General features: G+C 35.6%; 1 non-coding gene across 1 annotated transcript; it reads left to right on the top strand.

The window, feature by feature from the left end:
• Nucleotides 1-9,292: 9,292 nt before the first annotated feature.
• On the top strand, nt 9,293-9,399 carry LOC114906710. Its single transcript, XR_003796522.1, has one exon. It is a non-coding gene; the product is annotated as a U6 spliceosomal RNA (small nuclear RNA).
• Nucleotides 9,400-18,259: the final 8,860 nt, after the last annotated feature.

The following is an 18,259-nucleotide window of genomic DNA, read 5'->3' as shown; positions in this document are numbered from 1 at the left end:
TCCATCCAAAAGCAGCAGAATACACGTTCTTCTCACGTGCGCATGGAACATTCTCAGGGATCAATCATATTTTGGGACACAAAATGTCTCAATAAATTAAAAAGGCTGAAATCATATCAAGCAACTTTTTCAATGACAATGGTATGAAAATAAAAATCAAGTACAAGAAGAAAACTGGTAAAATCACAAATATGTGGATACTAAACAACATGCTACTGGGCTAACAAATAAATCAAAAGAGAAAGTTTTAAAAATATCTGAAGACAATTAAAAATGAAAATATGACATGCCAAAATCTATAAGATGCAGCAAAAGCTGTACTAAGAGGGGTTAATAGCAATATAGGCTTACTGCAAGAAACAAGGTAAATATCAAATAAACAATTTAACCTTATACCTAAAAGAAATAGAAAGAGAACAAACTAACCCCAGATCAGTAGAAGGAAAGAAATAAAAATCAGGGCAGAAATTAATGAAATAGAAACTGAAAGTATACTAGAAAATATCAATGAAACTTATACCTGATTCTTTTTTTTTATTTTAATCTGCTCTCTGGCTTTCTCATACCCTTTACATTAAAGATTAAATCTCATAATATTGGGGGTTTTATTAATTTTTATTGGAGTACTGTTGCTTTACAATGTTGTGTTAGCCTCCACTGCACAACAAAATGAATCAATCATACACACACAGATATCCCGTCACTTCTGGACTTCCTTCTCATTTAGGTTACCACAGTGCATTACCTAGAGTTCACTGTGCTATACAGTATGTTCCCATCAGTTGTCTATTTTATACATAGTATCAATAATGTATATGTGTCAATCCCAGTCTCCTAATTCCTCCCTCCCCACCCCTTTCCCCCTTCGTATCCATACATTTGTTTTCTATGTCTATGTCTCTAATTCTGCTTTGCAAATAAGATCATCTATACCATTTTTCTAGATTCCACATATATGTGTTATTATAAGATATTTACTTTTCTCTTTCTGACTTACTTCAATCTGTATGACACTGTCTATGTCCATCCATGTCTCTACAAATGACCCAATTTCATTCCATTTTATGGCTGAATAATATTGTATATATTGTCAATTGTATATATGTACCACATCTTTATCCATTTCCCCTGTTGATGGGCATTTAGGTTGCTTCCATGTCCTGGCTATTGTACATAGTGCTGCTATGAACATTGGGGTGCATGTGTATTTTTGAATTATGGTTTTCTCTGGGTATATGCTCAGTAGTGGGACTGTTGGATCATATGGTAGTTCTTTTTTAGTTTTCTAAGGAACGTCCATATTGTTTTCAATAGTGGCTGTATCAATTTACATTCCCACCAACAGTGTATGAAGGTTCCCTTTTCTACACACCCTCTCCAGCACTTATTGCTTGTAGACTTTTTGATGATGGCCATTCCGACCAGTGTGACGTGATACCTCATTGTGGTTTTGATTTGCATTTCTTTAATAATTAATGATGTTTAGCATCTTTTCATGTGTCTGTTGGCCATCTGTATGTCTTCTCTGGAGAAATGTCTATTTAGGTCTTCTGCCCATTTTTGGATTGGGTTGTTTGTTTTTGTGACATTGAGCTATATGAGCTGCTTGTATATTTTGCAGATTAATCCTTTGTCAGTTGCTTCATTTACAAATATTTTCTCCCATTCTGAAGGTTGTATTTTTGTCCTGTTTATGGTGTCTTTCGCTGTGCAAACGATTTTATGTTTATTTATGCCTCATTTGTTTATTTTTATTTTTATTTTCATTACTCTAGGAGGTGGATCAAAAAGATCTTGCTGTGACTTCTGTCAAAGAGTGTTTGGCCTTTGTTTTCCTCTAAGAGTTTTAGAGTGTCTGGTTTTACTTTTAGGTCTTTAATCCATTTAGAGTTTATTTTGTGTATGGTGTTAGGGAGTGTTCTAATTTCAATCGTTGACATGTAGCTGCCCAGTTTTCCCAGCACCACTTATTGAAGAGGTTGTCTTTTCTCCATTGTATATTCTTGATGCTTTTGTTATAGATTAGGTGAGCATAGGTGTGTGGGTTTGCCTCCGGGCTTTCTATCTGGTTCCATTTATCTATAATTCTGTTTTTGTGCCAGTACCATACTGTCTTGATTTCTGTAGCTTTGTAGTATAGTCTGAAGTCAGGGAGCCTGATTCCTCCAGCTCCATTTTTCTTTTTCAAGATTGCTTTTGCTCTTCAGGTCTTTTGTGTTTAAATACAAATTGAAAAAAATTTTGTTATAGTTCTGTGAAAAATGCCATTGGTAATTTGATAGGAATTGCATTGAATCTTTAGATTGCTTTTGGTGGTATAGTCATTTTCACAATATTGATTTTTCCAATCCAAGAACATGGTATATCTCTCCATCGGTTTATGTCATCTCTGATTTCTTTCATAGGTGTTTTACAGTTTTCTGAGTACAGCTCTTTTTCATCCTTATGTAGGTTTATTCCTAAGTATTTTATTCTTTTTTTTCTGCTATGGTACATGGGATTGTTTTCTTAATTTCTCTTCCCCAGCTTCATTGTTAGTGTATAGGAATGCAAGAGATTTCTGTGCATTAATTTTGTATCTTGCAACTTTACCAAATTCTTTGATTAGCTCTAGTATTTTTCTGGTAACATCTTTAGGATTTTCTATGTATAGTATCATGTAACCTGCAAACAGTGACAGTTTTACCTCTTTTCCCATTTGGATTTCTTTTATTTCTTTCCTTCTCTGAGTGCCAAGGCTAGGACTTCCAAAACTATGTTGAATAATAGTGGCAAGAGTGGACATACTTGTCTCTTTCCTGATCTTAGAGGAAATGCTTTTGTTTTTTCACCATTGAGAATGATGTTTGCTGTGGGTTTGTCATATATGGCCTTTATTATGTTGAGGTAGGTTCCCTCTATGCCCACTCTCTGGACAGTTTTCATCATAAATGGGTGTTGAATTTTTTCAAAAGCTTTTTCTGCATCTACTGAGATGATCATATGGTTTTTATTCTTTAATTTATTAATATGGTGTATCACATTGATTGATTTGCATATATTGAAGAATCCTTGCATCTCTAGAGTAAATCTCACTTGCTCATGGTGTATGATACTTTTAATATATTGTTGGATTCTGCTTGCTAGTATTTTGTTGAGGATATTTACATCTATGTTCATCAGTGATATTGGCCTGTAGTTTTCTTTCTTTGTGACATCTTTGTCTAGTTTTGGTATCAGGGTAATGGTAGCCTTGCAGAATGAGTTTGGTAGTGTTCCATCCTCTGCAATTTTTTGGAAGAGTTTGAGAAGGGTAGGTATTAACTCTTCTCTAAATGTTTTATAGAATTCACCTGTGAAGCCATCTGGTCCTGGATTTTGTTTGTTGGAAGATTTTCAATCACAGTTTCAATTTCATTACTTGTGATTGGTCTGTTCATATTTTCTATTTCTTCTTGGTTCAGTCTTGCAAGGTTGTGCTTTTCTAAGAATTTGTCCATTTCTTCCAGGTTGTCCATCTTATTGGCATATACTTGCTTGTAGTAATCTCTTATGATACTTTGTATTTCTATGGTGTCAGTTGTAACTTCTCCTTTTTCATGTCTAATTTTACTGATTTGAGTCATCTCCCTTTATTTCTTGATGAGTCTGGTGTAAAGTTTATCAATTTTGTTTTTCTCAAAGAACCAGTTTTTAGTTTTACTGATCTTTGCTGTTGTTTTCTTCGTTTCTATTTTATTTATTTCTGCTCTGATCTTTATGATTTCTTTCCTTCTACTAACTTTGGGTTTTGTTTATTCTATAGCTGATTCTTTGAAAAGGTCAAATTGACAAAGTTTTATCTAGACTGTCTAAAAGAAAGAGAGAAAAGGCTCAAATAAAGAAAATCAGAAATGAAAAATTCATTACAATGGATATCACAGAAATACAAAAATTATAATAGATTAGTATGAAAAATGAATACATTGAAGTTGCAGGGTATAAAATAAATAATAAAAAATCTTCTGTGCTTGTGTACAGTAAAAAGAGAAAGAGAAATTAATAAAACAATCCTATTTTGAACTTGAACAAAAATAATAAATTTAACCAAGCAGGTAAGGAACGTGTACATTGAAAATAATAAGAGATTTTTGAAAGAAACTGAAGATGCAAAGAAATGGGAAATTTTTTCTATGCTCATGGATTGGAAGAATTAATATTGTTAAAATGTCCATATTACCTAAAGCAATCTGCATATTCAATGTTACCCCTTTGAAAATCCCAATGACATTTTTCACAGAAATAGAATTAAAATTCATGAAATTTATATGGAATCACAAAAGACCCCAAATAGCCAAAGCAATCCTGAGAACAAAAGGAAAAAGCTAGAGATATCATGCTCCCTGATTTCAAATTATACTTCAAAGCTACAATAATGAAAATAGCATGGTATTGGCAGAAAAACAGACACACTGATCAATAGTACAAAATTGAGAGCCCAGAAATAAACCCAGGCACTTATGGTCAATTAATCTCTGATAAAGAAGCAAAGAACATACAATGGAGAATGGAAAGTATCTTCAATAAATGGTGGTGGGAAAACTGGACAGTCACATGCAAAATACTGTAAATAGACCACTGTCTTACACCATACACACAAATTAACGCAAATGAATTCATGGAATGCTTGCTTTCACCATTGCTATTGAACAATTTACTGAAAGTTCTACCCAGACTGGTTAGACAAGTAAAATAAGTAAGTATCATGTGAATTGGAATGTAAAGGTAATTTCTATTCTAGATGACATAACCTGTATTAGAAAATTTCAAAGAATCCACAAGAAAGGTATTATGACTATTTAACAAATACAACAAAGTTGTAAACTACCACAAGTTCAACACACAAAAAATCGGGTTTAATATCTGAAATATATAAAGAAATCTTAAAGTTCAACAACAAAAAAGAAAACAACAATTTAAAATAGGCAAAGGGCTTGTATAGACACTTCTCCAAAGGAGATATACTAATAACCAATTAGCGCTGAATAACTGTTCAACATTCTTAGTTATTAGGAAAATTCAAACTAAAACCAAAGTAAGTTTCACACTTACAAATTCTTTTCACACTTAGTAAGATGGCTGTAATTTTTAAAAAAGAAAAAAAAGTGTTCATGAGAACATGGAGACATTGCAATCTTCATATGTCGCTGGTGGGGGTGTAAAAGGATACAGCCACTATAGAAATGTTTGACAGTTCCTCAAATGGCTAAATGTAAAATTACTATATGACCTAGCCATCCACTCCTACATATAATACTCAGACGAATTAAAAACAGATACTTGTATATCAATATTCATTGCAGCATTATTCACAGGAATCGAAAGGTAGAATTAACCCAAGTGTCCATTAACAAATAAATGGATAAACAAAATGTTGTATGTATATATATATATATATATATATATATAAAATAGGATATTATTTAATCATAAATGGGAATGAAGTTCTGATACATATATCACCCTTATAAACATGCTAAGTGAAGCTAACCAGATTATAAAAGACAAATATGGGATGATTCCACTTTTATGAAATATCTAGAATAGGAAAATTTATATATAGAGAAAGTATGTTACAGCTTACCAGGGGCTGGGGAGAGGGGATAATAGGGTGTTATTGTTGAGTGGTTACAGAGTTTCTGTTTGGGGGTGATAAAAAGTTTTGGAGACAGATAGTGGTGAAGGCTGCATAATTGTGTGAATTGTGTAATTAATGTCATTGAATTGTACATAAAAATGGTTAGAATGGCAAATTTTGTGATATATATATATTTTTTAATGCAACTAAAAAACTTTAATCTTTCCAAAAAAAAAAAGACACAACTCCATATCCACTGTAATGCTTAAAATTAATGACTGACAAGGATATGGAGCAACTGGAACTCTCAGACTTGGCTAGTATATGTATAAAATTGTAAAAGTACTTTGGAAAACAGTGTGTCAGTGCTTAAAGTGTTAAACATACATTTACAATACAACATAGCCATTAAACTCCTATATATTCACCCTTGAAAAAAATATGACTACATAAATACTTGTACAGAAAAGTTCATAGCTTCTTATCCTTAGAGCTTAAGTGTGCTTATAACTAAAGAAAACTTGAAACAATATAAATATACAGTAATGGGAAATGGATAAACAAATTGTGATATATTTATACAATAGGATATTATAAAGTCAAAAGGAACAAATTACTGATATCTGCTTCAACATTCATAAATTTCAAAAAGATAAATGCTCAGTGAAACAAGCCAGACTCAATACTATACTATATAAGTATCATTCCATTTATATAAGTTCTAAAACTGGAAAAATTAATCTGTGGTGGAAAAAGATCAGAAAAGTGGCTGGTCAGATGATGGCAGGTAATTGATTATGACTAGACATCAGGGAACTTTCTGAAATTATGGAAATATTGATAGTGTTACAGGTTACACAGGTATATGCATGTGTTGAAAGTCAAGGAGTTATACACTGAAGATCTATGCTTTATAATATATGTAATTATACATTTCTAAAAAGTATATATAATTTGCCATGTCAGGACTATGCAATCATCAATGAGAAACTCCTTTACTTGCTATTATGATTACTTTTAACATGTCAACTTGACGGCGCTAAGGGATGCCCAGATATCTGGTAAAACATTATTTCTGGGTGTATCTTTGTGGGTATTTATGGAAGAGATTATCATTTGAATTGCTAGACTGAGTAATGAAGATCACCATCATCAATGCTGTTGGGAAACATCCAATCTATTGAGGTCCTAAGTAGAACAATGAGGAAGAAGATGGGCAAATTTGTTCTCTCTGCCTGAGCTGGGACATCCATCTTCTCCCCATCAGACATTGGTGTTCTTGGTTGTCAGGCCTTAAAATTCGATTCGTGACTTAAACCTCTGGCTCCCTGGTTCTCAGGTCTTCAGACTCAGACAGAATTATACTACTGGCTTTCCTGGGTCTCTATATAGTATACGGTAGATTGTGGGACTTCTCGGCCTCTGTAATCACTTTAAACAATTCCTATAATAAATAAATAAATAAATAAATGAAGGAATAAATAAATAAATAGATAAATAAATAAATGCCTTATTGTTTTTTTTCCCCCCTCTGGAGATCTCTGAGTAAAATAGATTTTGTTACAGAGAGTGATTAAAGAGTAAAATAATTTTAAATATGAATTTTCTGAAAGTGTTCTGGGCTTTCTGGAATTCACTCTCTAATCTGATTAGATTTAAATAAGATAATGAGATAATATATATGAAGCTTTCAAACATTTTTAGAAAACTGATTACCCCTAACACTTCTAAATAAAGTGGTGAAAGAAAAGAATGAGCTCAAGGACTCAAATTTCAATTAAAGAGGTGTATAACAACCTAAGAGCTTTTATGTGTACCCTGAAGGAGTCCCTTATTTCCTGTAGTTAGAGGGCTGAAATTGTTGAAAATTATGTGCAGAACTTCATCTTGTATTGGCTAAATTAGAGTGTTAGTTGAACTCCCAGCCTTGTCTACTGTTAAAGTGAGGTCATATACTGGGAAATAATAGAATCCTGTAAATTGAGATTGGAATGTGTGGGAAGATCCTCATGAATCTGGAGACTTTGAACCTCTAAATCCTGATGAGTTTTTATTGCTAGTGGAAGAGGCCTCCCCATTCCCCGTGGAAGTTGCCTACACAATCTCAGTGGAAGTGACCCCTGAACCCCAGTGGAAGGGGAATCCCCATCACCTGTGGTACTGATCTCCTCACCAACAGTAGAATAAGCCTTTCCACCTCTATCTGAGAGGATTAACTTGTACGGCTTGAGGAAATGACAATGACCTCCTTTGAGATAGTTGCCATGCAAGGCAATGCTGATTTTCCTAAGGATCCACCTCCATCACCCACTTTTACTTCTAGACTTACAACTAGACACAAGTGCTAGCAGGCTCCTGAAAGTGAGATACACATTTTGACCCATGAGGAAGTATACTATGCTCCAAAAGAACCACTTGGATTTTCTAATTTATACAAGCAGAAATCCTGTGGAAACATATTTGGAAGTGGATACTATAGATATGGGATAATGGTAGAAGAAAAATAAAGTTGGATCATGTCAAATTTATTGATATGGGCTCATGAAGCAGAGATTCTGCATTTAATATTGAAGCTTGGGTGGTTAGAAAGAGCTTTAACTGTTGGTTGGTTGGTTGGCTGAAACATGGACCAAAAGATAGCCCACCACCAGTAAACTGGAAATAATCAATGGTTTAATGAAGGGATTCAGAGGCATAGGTAGATCGGGATGTTAGAGTGGATTTGTCATTTAAAACCTACTCACACACTGAGAGTCCAGAGGGCATAACTTTCTCTGATACTTTAAGAAATATATCTGTGAGGGGAGCCCCAACATCCTTGAAGAATTTTGTGATCACTCTTCTCTGTAAGACAGACCTTATATTGAGAACCATAGCCACCCAATTGGAAAACATAAATGTGACTGAGGTAATTGGATAGGGGTATTAGGGGCCAAGTGGTGGCACTCAACTGCCAAAGGCAAGGTGGAAGTGGCTACTGTAATGGACAGCAGAGTCAAAGCAGCAATCAGAATAGTCTGATGCATTGGTTAGCTAATCATGATGTTCCTAAAATTGAAATAGATAAGAAGCCAACTAAATTTTTACTTGGTCTGTATAAGCAGAAAAGTTCTAAGTAAGTAAGCAAAAGTATAACTTGGATCAAAAACAGAATCACAGGCCCTCAATCAACTCCCATAATGAGCCAATTAATATACCAGAACCTCTTGAATTAAAGGGAGACTGGGTGCCCTTAAAGGAAGGACACCAATACACTACCAAAATTTTATATTGTTAATATTTCCCAAAGGGACTTCCCAAAAGGGACCTATTATCTTTTACCAGGGAAATTGTACATTGAGGTAAAGGAAATAATCAGATGTTTTGGGGACTACTGGATACTGGCTCTGAACTGACACTGATTCCAGGAAACCCAAAACATCACTGTGGCCCTCCAATCAGAGCAGGGGCTAATGAAGGTCAGGTGAGCAGTGGAGTTTTAGTTCATATCTGTCTAACAATGGGCCCAGGGGATGAACTCATCCCCTGATTAATTCCCCAGTTCCAGAATGCATTATTAGAATAGACATACTTAGCAGTTGGCAGAATCCCCACATAGGTTTCCTAATTTGTGGAATGAGGAATATAAAGGTGGAAAGGCTAAGTGGAAGCCATTAGAATTACCTCTGAGAAACTAGTAAATTAAGAGGAATACTTGTGCTCACTTCGGCAGCACATAGACTAGAATTCGAGTGATACAGAGAAGATTAGCATGGCCCCTGTGCAAAGATGACATGCAGATTCGTGAAGCATTCCATATTAAAATAATAATAATAAAAAGAGGAATACTGCATTCTTGGAAGGACTGCAAAGATTAGTGCCACTATCAAGGACTTAACATGTGCAGGAGTAGTGATTCCTAGTACATGCCCATTCAACTCTCCTATCTGGCCTGTGCAGAAGACAGATCTTGAAGAATGTTAGTGGATTATCATAAGCTTAAGCAGGTGGTGACTCCAATTTAAGCTCCTGTAACAGATGTGGTTTCATTGTTTGAGCAAGTTAACATAATTCTTGATACTTGGTGTGTATCTATTGATCTAATAAATGATTTTTTCCTCCAATCTTGTCCATATGGTCTTCCAGAAGTAGTTTACTTTCAACTAGTAAGGCCAGCAATGCACCTTCATTGTCCTACCTGAAATGGTATGACAACAATCCATCCCTATGTCATAATTTTGTTCACAGGGAACTTGTTCACCTTTTCCTTCCACAAAATATCACACTAATCCATTACATTGATGACATTATGCTGATTGGACCTAGTGATCAAGAAGTAGCAACTTCTCTATATTCATTAGTAAGACATTTGCATGTTAGAGGGTGAGAAATAAATACAACTAAAATTAAGGGGCCTTCTACCTCAGTGAAATTTCTAGGGGTCAAGTCAAGACATTCCTTCTAACATGAATTGCTTAACATGAATTGTTGCATCTGAACCTTCTACAACCAAAAAAGAAGTCATGGGACTTCTTGGCCTCTATAATCACATGAGATAATTCTTACAATGAATGAAGGAATGAATGAATGAATCTTATTGGTTTTGTTTCTCTGGATAACCCTGACTATACACCAATACATCTGAATTCACATGGTGCATATGCACCCCTCTAACATTTTAATGATATTTATCACATTCCTTTTACGTTGTTTTGTACAGTTTTATACACACTTTATTAGTCTGAAGGCTACTTGAAAGATAAAAGACTATGTGTTATTCATCATGATATTCCAACATACCCTCTAGAAAAATGTCTTGCACATTTTGTTTCATTTTATGAATAAATGAAAGATAAAGTAACCAAGTCCTAATCAAAGTAACTACAGCAGAAAGCCTGACTTCTGAGAAACACATATGTATGTAGCTTTCTTTGGGAATAATTTAGAAGATGTCTTTAAAAACGAGCCTATATTCTTTATGTTATGAATACTTAATGAAGGGTGGATGTGGAAAATAAGTGAAGGGAAGAAAACATGAATTCTTTTCATTTTCAAAAGCCCTGAATATGGTTTAAGAAGTCATGAGTAAATCCAGAAACAGAATTAATAAGTTCAGTAAAATAAAGAGCCAATTTATTGATAATTTTTTTCTATCTTTATAAAAAAGATTTTGTCCAAACAATGGACAGTATAGACCTTTTACCTCTCATTCTCATGTTTTGAGCCTGTTCAGATACAGACTAAAAGAGAAAAAAGGAAGATCATTTCACACCTATATTTACTAGTTTAGCCTTTGATTCTGTGTTCTTTCCTTTTAAATTCACACTCTCAAAATCTTGCCCATCCCCACCCCACACCTTAACTCTCTAATCTCCACAGATAAATCATAATCCAGAGGTCTTTCCTTACATAGTTAATCAGCTGCAATATTAATTCTTCTTCACAATTGTCCTTAACATTCATTTCTAAAAAATTATTAGCTTACAAATGTCTATGTGAATTTCTGTTGCAACCATTCAAATAGAATCCTTTGTTACAGTCTCTGACATTTTTACCACATCATTCAAGACTGTCTGGTGGAATTCTGGAGGTATGCAAACTTGAATACTCATTTTGACTTCATCTCTCTTCAATCTCCTTATCTGAAGAAACCGGGAATCAGAGTTAGCAAGCTGGCAGAGCCAGGGCATGGATACAGTAGAAATGGGGGGTTCTCCAGGGATGTCAAAGAGCAAAGAAGACCCATAGTCCAATGGAGCAAAGGAGACAAAGCACAAGTGAGATCTTGTTTGATGATGAATAAGGTATTTTAAATCAGATTATTTAATGAGTGAAACTGGGACACTTTTCATATTTTTGTTCAAAACAGATGATCTCCTATCTCACTGAGAATAAATTCCAAATGCTTTACAGTGGTCCACAAGATTTGTACATGGATCTGGCCCTTGACAAACTCTCTGATCTCGTCTACTCCCATTCTCCTCCTTGCTCACTTCCGATCTGGCCACACTAGACTGCTATCACAAACCTCCTGGCACATTATATCTGAAGGCATCAGCAACATGGTTTGCACCTCACTTTATTCAGGTGTTTACTCAAATGCCGTCTGTTCTGAGAGGACTTCTCTATCCATATATATATAGAATAGCATGTCCAAGACCCCATTCTGTCACTTTACTTACCCTGATTTACCTTTTTTTCAAAGCAATCATCACAGCCTGACTTATGTATAAAGTGTGTTGGGAGGAAGAAGATGGGAATCTATCTCTACCCAGCATAATGTAAGCTGTAAGCACTATGGGAGCAAGGATTTTGTTTCTGGCTATTTTCCTTTCCTAAAACAATTTCATGACCATTGTGCGGTCCTGCCTCTGATTTAGTGTCAGAATATGAGAGAACTCTGATATCACCAAGGATCAATAAAAGACCTTATTCTAGACTGGTGGTCCAAGGAGAAGGAGATGACTGTCTGGCTCTTCCAAATAGAAGGAATGTAAGTTTCAAGAGAATAAAGACTTTGGCAGTTTTGTTCACTGCCTGGTCAAGGTTGAGCCTCCCTCTGACTCAAAGCAACCAGGTATGATATCAATATTATCATGGAATAGTCTGAAACTTGGTTCTAGTCGAGGAGTCCAGAAAGTTAGGGGGTAAAGGCATAGTTGGTGAACACAGAATTCTACATTGATCTTTTTTTCTGTTTTCCTCCCACTGAAACATGGTTCCATATTTTGCTCACTGCTGTATACTTAACCTCTAAAACAGAGATAGAACTAGAGTGAAACTTTGCTATGTCTGAATAAAAAGTTGTGAGATATTTCCAAATCACGATGAGACAATATGAGGCCTAAAGGCCAGGGATATAAATGTGGTGGTGGTTGTCTTCCTCCTCCCATTAGGATATATGCTCTAAAAGAGCAGGGATTTTGTTTAGATTGTTTACTGTTCTATCTCCAGGTTTTAGGTCAGGGCTGAGCCTCTCTCTCTTACTGTATATTAAAAGTCCAATGTCTTCACGGAATAATATAATTCTTGGTTCAGGACTTGGGGCCTAGTGAAAGAGCAAGGAATAGGAGGCATTATCATATACCTAAAATTTATATACAGTTGTATTTTTTGTTGTTCTCTAAAGACAAACTATACAGTTTGTCATATAGTACATATTCATCCCTCTAAGACTTTAATGATATTTATCACACTTTTTTTATGTTCTTATGTAACATTTTATACCCACCTTATACCTTTGTTATTGGACTGAAGGTTACTTGAAAGATAAAAGACTATGTGCTAAAGAAAGATTTTGTTTTGTCCACTGCTATGTCTCAAACTCTTAAAACAGGGCCAGGGCTGCCCATATCCTCCTCGGAGGTGGACAGGTGGAGACAAAGGAGTGGCTGTTGGCTTTGGGCTATGGGAATCTTCATGCATTCGCAGAGCTTGCCACAGATGTTCCAGTATCGTTTGTTGAAAACACTCTCTTTCTTTCGTTAAATTTTTTTGGCACCCTGTTAAAAATCAGTCAGCTGGGGAGACCTTCATGATGGTGGAGGAGTAAGACATGGAGATAAACTTCCTCGCCACAAATACATCAGAAATACATCTATATTTGGAACAACTACTACACAACAACAACATAATGCTGGAAGAAGACCTCAGACTTCCCAAAAGGCAAAAAACTCCCCACGTACTTGGCCGTGTGGATAACAGGGTCTTGGTGCTCTGGCCAGGTATCAGGCCTGTGCCTCTGAAGGGGGAAAGCTGGTTTCAGGACATTTATCTAAAGGAAACGCCCAGGCTCCACGTACTTTTAAATGGTGAAAGCTTTCCCAGAGATCTCCATATCAATGCTAAGACCCAACCTCATTCAACGACCAGCAAACTACAGTGTTGGACACCTGTGCCAAACAACTAGTAAGACAGGAACCAAAGCCCACCCATTAGCAGAGAGGGGGCCTAAAATCACAATAAGGTCACAGACACCACAAAACACACCACCAGACATGGTTCTGCCCACCAGAAAGACAAGATACAGCCTCATCTACCAGAAGACAGGCATCAGTGGCTTCCACCAGGAAGCCTACACAACGAACTGAACGAACCTTAGCCACTGGAGACACACAGCAAAAACAATGGGAACAATGAACCTGCAGCCTGGAGAAGGAGACCCCAATAACAGTAAGTTAAGCAAAATGAGAAGACAGAAAAACACACAGCAGATGAAGGAGCAAGGTAAAAACCCACCAGAAAAACAAATCAAGAGGAAATCAGCAGTCTACCTAACAAAGAATTAAGAGTAATGAGAGTGAAGAGCAAACAAACATTGATGAACAACAACAAAAAAATGAAATTAAAAATTCTCTAGAAGGAAACAATAGCAGAATAACTGAGGCAGAAGAACGGATAAGTGACCTGGAAGATAAAATAGTGGGAAAAACCACTGCAAAGAAGAATAAAAAAAACAGAAGAAGAGAAGAAGAAAGGGACTGAGAAAACATTTGAAGAGATTATGGTTGAAAAATTCCCTAATATGGGAAAGGAAATAGTCAATAAAATACAGGAAGCACACAGAGTCCAATACAGGATAAATCTAAGGAGAAACACGCTAAGACACATATTAATCAAACTATCAAAAATTAAATACAAAGAAAAAATATTAAGAGCAACAATGGAAAAGCAACAAATAACATACAAGGGAATCCCAATGACGTTAACAGCTGATCTTTCTGCAGAAACTCTGCAAGCCAGGAGGGAGTGGCAGGCATATTTAAAGTGATGAAATGGAAAAAACTACAACCAACATTACTCTACCAAGCGAAAATCTCATCCAGATTCAACGAAGAAATTGAAATCTTTACAGACCAGCAAAAGCAAAGAGAATTCAGCACCACCAAACCAGCTTTACAACAAATGCTAAAGGAACTTCTCTTGTCAGGAGACACAAGAGAAGGAAAAGACCTACAACAACAAACCCAAAACAATTAAGAAAATGGTAACAGGAACATACATATGGATAACTGCCTTAAATGTAAATGGATTAAATGCTCCAACCAAAAGACATAGACAGGATGAATGGATACAAAAACCAGACACATATATATGCCGTCTACATGAGACTCACTTCAGACCTAGGGACACATACAGACTGAAGTTGAAGGGATAAAAAAAGATATTCCATGCAAATGGAAATCAAAAGAAAGCTGGAGTAGCAATTCTCATATCAGACAAAGTAGATTTTAAAATAAAGACTATTACAAGAGACAAAGAAGGACACTACATAATGATCAAGGGAAAAATCCAAGAAAAATATATAACAATTGTAAATATTTATGCACCCAACACAGGAGCACCTCAATGCATAACACAAATGTTAACAGCCATGAAAGGAGAAATTGACAGTAATACAATCATAGTAGGGGACTCTAAACCCTCACTTTCAACAATGGACAGTTCATCCAAAATGAAAATAAATAAGGAAACACAAGCTTTAAATGATACATTAAACAAGATGGACTTAATTGATATTTATAAGACATCCCATTCAGAAAACAAAAAATACACTTTCTTCTCAAGTGCTAGTGGAACACAAAACAAACCTTAAATTGGTAAATTTAAGAAATTTGAAATTGTATCAAGTATCTTTTCCCACAACAATGCTTTGAGACTAGTTATCAATTACAGGAAAAAGTCTGTAAAAAATACAAACACATGGGGGCTAACAATATATTAATAACCTAGAGATCACTGAACAAATCAATGAGGAAAACAAAACATACCGAGAAACAAACGACAATAAAATCATGATAACCCAAAACCTATGGGATGCAGCAAAAGCAGTTCTAAGAGGGAAGTTTATAGCAATACACTCCGACCTCAAGAAACAAGAAACGACTCAAATAAACAACCTAACCTTGCACATGTACCAATTAGAGAAACAAGAACAAAACACCTACAAAGTTAGCAAAAGGAAAGAAATCATAAAGATCAGATCAGAAATAAATGAAGGAAACAATAGTAAAGATCAATAAAACTAAAAGCTGGTACTTAGAGAAGAGAAACAAATTCCTAAACCATTAGCCAGACTCATCAAGAACAAAAGAGAGAAGACTCAAATTAACAGAATTAGAAATGAAAAAAGAGAAGTAACAACTAACACTCCAGAAATACAAAAGGATCATGAGAGATTAGTACAAGCAACTATATGTCAATAGAATGGACCACCTGGAAGAAATTGACAAATTCTTGGAAAAGCACAACCTTCCAAGACTGAATCAGAAAGAAATAGAAAATACAAGCAGACCAATCACAAGCACTGAAATTGAGACTGTGATTAGAAATGTTCCAACAAACAAAAGCCCAGGACCAGATGGCTTCACAGGGGAATTCTATCAAACATTGAGAGAAGAGCTAACACCTGTCCTTCTCAAACTCTTCCAAAATATAGCAGAGGGAGGAACACTCCCAAACTCATTCTATGAGGCCACCATCACTCTGATACCAAAGCAAGACAAAGATGTCACAAAGAAAGAAAACTACAGGCCAATATCACTGATGAAAAGAGATGAAGAAAGCCTCAACAGGATACAGGCAAGCAGAATCCAACAGCACATTAAAAGGATCATCCACCATGATCAAGTGGGATTTATCCCAGTAATGCAAGGATTCTTCAATATATGCAAATCAATGTAAGTGATAAACCATATTAAAAAAATTGAAGGAGAAAAACTTTGGCTCACCTCAATCCATGCAGAAAAAGCTGTTGACAAAATTCAAGACCCATTTATGATAAAATCCCTCCAGAAAGCAGGCATAGAGGGAACTTATCTCAATATAATAAAGGACATATATGCCAAACCCACGGTCAACATTGTTTTCAATGGTGAAAAAGTGAAAACATTTCCACTAAGATCAGGAACAAGACAAGGTGGTCCATTCTTACCACTCTTATTCAACATAGTTTTGGAAGTTTTAGCCACAGCAATCAGAGAATAAAAAGAAATAAAAGGAATCCAAATCAGAAAAGAAGAAATAACGCTGTCACTGTTTGCACATGACATGATTCTATACATAGAGAATCCTAAAGATGCTACCAGAAAACTACTAGAGCTAAACAATGAATTTGGTAAAGTGGCAGGATACAACATCAATGCACAGAAATCTCTTGCATTTCTATACACTAATGATGAAAAATCTGAAACAGAAATTAAGGAAACACTCCCACTTACCATTGCAATAAAAAGAATAAAATATCTAGGAATAAACCTACCTAAGGAGACAAAAGACCTGTATGCAGAAAATTATAAGACACTGATGAAATAAATTAAAGATGATAAAAACAGATGGAGTGGTATACCATGTTCTTGAATTGGAAGAATCAACATTGTGAAAATAGTTATATTACCCAAAGCAATCTACAGATTCAATACAATCCCTATCAAACTACCAATGACATTTTTCACACAACTAGAACAAAAAAATTCACAATTTGTATGGAAACACAAAAGACTCTGAGTAGCCAAAGCATTCTTGAGAATGAAAAATGGAACTGGAAGAATCAGGCTTCCAGACTTCAGACTATACTACAAAGCTACAGTAATTAAGAGAGTATGGTACTGGCACAAATACTGAAATATAGATCAATGGAACAGGATAGAAAGCCCAGAGATAAACCCATGCACATATGGTCACCTTTTTTTTTTTTTTTTTTTTTTTGGCGTTACGCAGGCCTCTCACTATTGTGGCCCCTCCCGTTGCGGACGCGCAGGCTCAGCGGCCATGGCTCATAGGCCCAGCCACTCCGCGGCACGTGGGATCCTCCCAGACTGGGGCACGAACCCGTGTCCCCTGCATCGGCAGGCGGACTCTCAACCACTGCACTACCAGGGAAGCCCTGGTCACCTTATTTTTGATAAAAGATGCAAGAATATACCATGGAGGAAAGAAAGCCTCTTTGAAAATTGGTGCTGGGAAAACTGGACAGCTACATGTAAAAGAATGAACTTAGAACACTGCCTAACACCATACACAAAAATAAACTCAAGATGGATTAAATACCAAAATGTAAGGATAGACAGTATAAAACTCTTAGACGAAAAGATAGGCAGAACACACTATGACATAAATCACAGGAAGATCCTTTTTGACCCATCTCCTAGAAAAATGGAAATAAAAAGAAAAATAAAGAAATGAGACCTAATGAAACTTAAAAGCTTTTGCACAACAAAGGAAACCAGAGATAAGACAAAAAGACAACCCTCAGAATGGGAGAAAATAGTTGCAAATGAAGCAACTGACAAAAGATTAATCTCCAAACTTTACAAGCAGCTCATGCAGCTCCATATGAAAAAAATAAACAATCCAATCCAAAAATGGGCAGAAGATCTAAATAGACATTTCTCCAAAGAAGATATACATATTGCCAACATACACATGAAAGGATGCTCAACATCACTAATCATTAGAGAAATACAAATCAAAACTACAATGACGTATTATCTCACACCATTCAGAATGGCCATCATCAAAATATTTAGAAACAATAAATGCTGGAGAGGGTGTGGAGAAAGGGTACCCTCTTGCACTGTTGGTGGGAATGTAAATTGATACAGTCACTATGGGGAACTGTATGGAGGTTCCTTAGAAAACTAAAAAGAGAACTACCATAAGACCCAGCAATCCCACTACTGGGCA

Source organism: Monodon monoceros, unplaced genomic scaffold (assembly GCF_005190385.1).
Source record: "Monodon monoceros isolate NGI ecotype Baffin Bay Population unplaced genomic scaffold, NGI_Narwhal_1 Super_Scaffold_22, whole genome shotgun sequence".
Lineage (NCBI taxonomy): Eukaryota > Metazoa > Chordata > Mammalia > Artiodactyla > Monodontidae > Monodon > Monodon monoceros.
Note: the sequence above shows the minus strand (reverse complement) of the source record. Positions and strands in the feature narration are given on the sequence as shown.